The sequence below is a fragment of the Trachurus trachurus genome, assembly GCF_905171665.1.
Source record: "Trachurus trachurus genome assembly, chromosome: 16".
In the NCBI taxonomy this organism is placed as follows: Eukaryota; Metazoa; Chordata; class Actinopteri; order Carangiformes; family Carangidae; genus Trachurus; species Trachurus trachurus.
Genome location: NC_139902.1, coordinates 8184290 through 8189771, shown reverse-complemented (window position 1 = coordinate 8189771; position 5482 = coordinate 8184290). Strand labels below are relative to the sequence as shown.

General features: G+C 39.1%; 1 long non-coding RNA gene across 1 annotated transcript; it reads right to left on the bottom strand.

Moving 5' to 3' along the window:
• Positions 1-4150: 4150 nt before the first annotated feature.
• On the bottom strand, positions 4151-4932 carry LOC310998713. Its single transcript, XR_014596012.1, has 3 exons — positions 4828-4932; positions 4612-4681; positions 4151-4400 (listed from the first exon to the last, which is right to left on the bottom strand). It is a non-coding gene; the product is annotated as an uncharacterized lncRNA (long non-coding RNA).
• Positions 4933-5482: the final 550 nt, after the last annotated feature.

The following is a 5482-nucleotide window of genomic DNA, read 5'->3' as shown; positions in this document are numbered from 1 at the left end:
TTTTATATAGAAATTGGACATTTGAGACAAAGACAACAATCTCTGAGAATTTAAAGTAAAACTGATCAAACCAGTTTGTGGATGCTCAAAATCTTAAAAGCCCAAGATGATTTCTGGCCTCTGCAAAGAGTGATCATATTTGGAGTCATTGATAAGCCCAGAGTGGGTTTCTACCTCACATGCACACGTTTTATATATATTATTTATTTCTGTGATGTTTATTTTACGAGTGTGCAAATAACTAAAACTAAACTGTCCCTTCATAGCCTGTACTCATGTTAGCTTTTAAGTTGCATGCTATTTAGCAGCAGTTCCTCTTCACTGATGGCGTCTGATAAGGAAGAAAAAATATAACACAGTGTGATGTATTGGTGGTATCAGGGTGTCTTTGTTCTATTTTAATTCTCTTCACATCGTCTGTGTTATCAGGAAGGAAGTTTAGCAGAATGAGTGTTGTTGCTGTTCCTGCTGTTCCCCACCAGAGGCCGACAAAGCCAAGCATCAATTCATGTTAGTGCTGGTTATTACAGTTTTTCTCTATTGGTTTGGCTCAATTCTTGAAACAGAAATTACATTCTCAAAATAACATAGACAAATCTCCAAACCACCTTGCAAATGTTCACAACAGAATGGCATTTCTCATTGATTTCATCAAATTGCAAATGTCTTAGTACATGTCTCAAGTGTCTTAGTGCATCTTTGCAAATGGTTATGTACAAGTACCCTAGAGTTAGCACAATGAGCATACATTTAGCACATTTTCCAAATGAATAGATCTTGCTGATCTAAGCTGATTAGTTGATTCTCAGTCTAATGGTTGCTCTCTCCAAAACATGTCAGCATGATTTCACTGTGTAAATCATCATATGCACAATAGTCTGTTCAACTGTCAAAATTAGTCAACATACTGTAGGCTAATACCATGAAAACCATATGAATTTCTTGCAGCATTTCATAAATTCATGACAGTAATTGACAGTCAGGTGAAATTAGAACTTGACTAACGAAGGAGGAGTTCCTACATCTCAGATGACCAATCAATCAGCTGTTTAGCTACCTGACTGGTGCTGTCTATGATTGTGAATGCTGCCAAACGCGTATATATAGAGCTTGGCTAGGGCCTGTACCTTTTGCAGTATAAACATACATACATGTACAGAGAACTGTAGGCCTATACATTTTGTTTTTACAGTACATAATCTTGAGTTACTTTATGTAGGCTATATGTGAATAAAAATGGTTACAATTTCCTTGGCAATATTAGTGCAGTGTGTGTGATGTCAAACTTTGGAGGCTGCTCTTACTGTAAAGTCCTTTTCTTAGGTTTTATACGTCTCTGCCATAGTGACAAAACATCTAAGCATTTTGACTTGCAGTGCTCACAGAATGCCACAGGGATGATGCATTTTGGGGGCACTGACTACTTACATGAGAAAGAAGTTTGGTTTTGACACATAAGTAAACTGTTTTGGGAGAGATATGAGGTTCTGCAGCTCATCCATGGTGTTATGCTGAACCATCCAGTTTATTTTTGGTAGAAGCACTAAGTGAATGCAAATGAGCCAAAAGCAATTGAGAAAGATCTTTGCCATTTTGATGGTACTAACACTTTACATGGTAAAGGAATCTAGTTTTGAAGCATGTGTGAACAGTTTTGGGAGAGATATGCACTTTTGCTAGTGAGCTGTAATGTTGTGCAGAACTGTAAGACTGTTTGGCCAAATGGTCTTATAGTTTTAAGAATGTAATTTCTGTTTCAAGAAATGAGCCAAACCAACAGAGAAAAACTGTAAAACCCCAACACTCATTGTATTCAGACAGTATGCACACTCTGTCCATCATCACAGGTCATCATTTTACAGTGACCGGACAACACTTGTCCCATTCATTTGAGCTGATGTGATCCAGAGTCCGATGATGATAATGCTGCAGGTACACTGACACAGTAAACATTTGATACATTTAGATAAAGTGCAATAAATCTACAGGAAGTTTGGTTGATCAAACAGAACCTTAGACACATATACAAATTCTCACCTTTTCCATATTTGTCCCTACATTTGACTACCACTTTCCCCAGGGGCACCGAGCAAAGCGATGTCTCAAATTTTTTCAGGGGCATAATGATTCACTTCAGTAGATTTGATTCTGAAACTTTTTTTTTTAAAAACAGGTAGTGTTTTAGTGCTTTCTTCTTTGCAGCGATCTGTTCTGCTGTGTAATCTTTCTTCACATCACTATCTCGTCTCAAACTGCTTCCTCTTTGGGCACAACAAATTGTTGCTATATATACGACTGCTATGATATCGCTTAAAAATGAAAGCACTTATTGATACATAACGAAAAAGAGAAGTTATAGCAGTTGCACAGAAAAAGAAAGAAAATCTGAAGCTGTGAGTATTTGTTGGTCCTATATAGCCTAAACCTTCTTTTTTTTGCCCCTTGAACTGAATTGACCTCTAAGGAGTACCCATGACCATGGTCGGTTTATTTGCATTCATCATGTCTCCCTATTTAAAACAGCAAGCAACCACTTACAAACCACCTCTGCATTTATACTGTAGATTGTGTGTATTTGTTCATACTGGTTTCAGCAAAGGTATTTCCTTAAATGGCACCACTTTATTTTCAGCTTCTTTGGTAACTTCCTCTTCTCATGATTTGCTACAGTGCAAGTCCAAATACAGCCATCAGTGATCTTATCTTTAATCAAAATGAAAATTGAGAATGAATACTCAGGTCAGTTCCTCAGTTTATAATCATGTTTGAGGGTAACATTTATGCTTTTTGCAAATGTATGTTTTTTGTATTTTGTTATTATTTGTGTGAAACTTGGACGTCATGGGGCGCAAGACAAATTTCAGAGTGATCTGACAATAAAGTATAATCTTATCTTATCTTATCTTATCTTATCTTAATCTTATGTTGAGAAACAAACACAGTCACTGAGTGGCCCATAAGCAAACACAGGGGCACTGGGGATGCAGCAGAGCACTCACCAATCACCAGTAACAAAGTTAGACATTTTCAAACAAGTAGAGTTATGCTCAGCTCATTAGAAGTGCAACCAAAGAGGGAGGACCACACAGCGACCACTTAATGAACCATACATTTATTAAAGGTAGGAAAAAAAAGAAGTAAATGAAGTGTGGGTCAGTAATCTGTGGTGAGGTGAGGGGTGTTGGATGCACAATGTGTGTTGTGTGTAGTCACAAGGGAACCAAATTAACCAGCCAAACGAAACCAAAACCAAACAAAACCATGTTACAGTATGTGCCCAAAAGGCACCAGCCATCCAGATTCATCACCAAGCCTATACAGGTGAGCAGCAGGTGGGGTGAATCCCCCAACAAGGTGGGAGGAGCGCAGGCAGGGCAAACAGCAATAGACAGAAATGCCCGAGGGCCAACACAGTATTGTATGCTACTGACAATAGATGGTAATTTAATCAGAGATAGAGAAGAGGCAATCCAGCTGGTTTACAATTCCCTCATGTTCACCTTCATGCTGATGACATCATTGATATTACAATGCACCGACATGACCGACAGAAGCCGTTTAGGTCTCAGTGTCCGGTCAGCTTTTCCATTAACACAGCAGAAATTAGTTTGACACAGTTCAGTCCACTTTTATACAAAAATATATAACAACATTTGAACACACAATAAAACTATAGAAGCTTTTTTCAAAACAACTCTTACTCTAATTCAAAAGTAGCTGCATTCTTGTATATATGTGTTGAAACACTTACTGCTAATGCTACATTATAAAGCTGTGAATCCTGTGAGAAACAGCAGAGCTTGCTTGTATAACAACTCAAAAAGCAAAGTTGATAATATCTCCATGCAACAGACCAGACTCATGTTTTGAGTATTTAAACACAGGATGACTTGATGCAGGATCTGTCTTGTTAAAATGCTTTCCTTTCACATCAGAGAAAATAATCGCATCCCTCTCCTAACACCCCCCCCCCCCCATGTTGTTCTCATGAATCACCTCAGTTAACAGGTCTCATCCATCACTTCATACACATTAGAATACACTGCCACATCCTCACCTCCCTCATCCTTCACTGGCTCATGTTGTTCTGGCTCTTTTCCCTCCTCATTTCCCTCCTCTGTCATTGCCCCCTCCTCTATGTTGCCCTCCATCGCTTCACTTTCCTCGCCTGCAGTGTCTTGTTGTCCCTCCACTGGGGCGTCTTTCTTAATTTCAGCGTACTCCGTCTCGGTGGGGTCTGGTGTCTCCTCTGCCTCTGTGGGACTCCTCCCCTTCAGCACGGAGAAGTCAATGTTGGAGTACTCCACCTCTTTTGGTTCCACAGCACCAGCTCCTCCATTAGCTGCCTCTGGCTCAAGGGTCCCATCATCACCACCGTCCACAGCTTGACCATCTTGTATCTGTAGATGCATCATACTCATCATCATGTAAGTCATTTCTTCTGTATCTGAATCATTTTCACTGTGTTTTGTAAAGATGTGACATCAGCTCGAGCCACTGCGGTAAACCATGAGATGATCATGTCTGATGCTTTATTAATCCCAGGTCCAATAACCGTTTGTGAAATTGTACAATACATTATGCAATACACTTCACCTGCATCATACATACCAGTGGAACTGCTTGAGTGGTCACCATCTCCAGGCTGTCTGCTATATCTTTAGATCCCCTCTGCTTTTTTCTGGAGAAAATGAAATTTGTCAGTGGACAAAACAATAAAAATCAAAGAACAACAATTATAAGATACAAGCTGCTCTTTAAATTTACAGAAAGAAAGACAAACAATGTCATAAAGACGCTCAGTAATACATAAAGAAACTTCAGTACCTGTTGCATTTAGTAATCAAACAGCAGATGATTGATGAAAGAAGAACGCCGATGAAAAACGCAATGATCACTTGAGGCTGTTTAACAATTTCCAACAACTTTTTGAGTAGATCTGAAATAAAAACAGAGAAATAACTGTGGTCAGTGCCTTATCTTCTTGTTCTCAATAACCTAAAACACAAAAAACCCACATGAATGAGGTAAAAACATCTGTGAAGCAGAAGCCGTGAACTCACCTATTGGCTTCACATCCCCATTTGTGTCATTGCGACTTGTTGTGTTGTTGGGAGCTTGTGCAGCGTCGCTGTTTACTTCTGACTGTGTGATCGTGGTAATGGCTGTCATGTTGAAAACCAACAATGTTAATTTGGAGGAAAATACAAGGCAAACTGTTTGTCTCAATATAAATTATCTCAGGTACACAATAGCAATACGCTGACCTATAGTGTGAAGTTCTGCTGCAATAAGACGATGCAGCCTGACTGTTGGATAATGCACAGCCATCAGTCACTGTTAATATACCGTTTATAAAATGTCCTATCAGCACCAGATTAATCAGTCCACCTCAAAACTGAGCTTAGCTTCATGTAAAGAATAATACACAGTATGTGCTATACTCACCAGTCACATTTGTCACTGTTCCCTCTGCAGAGGT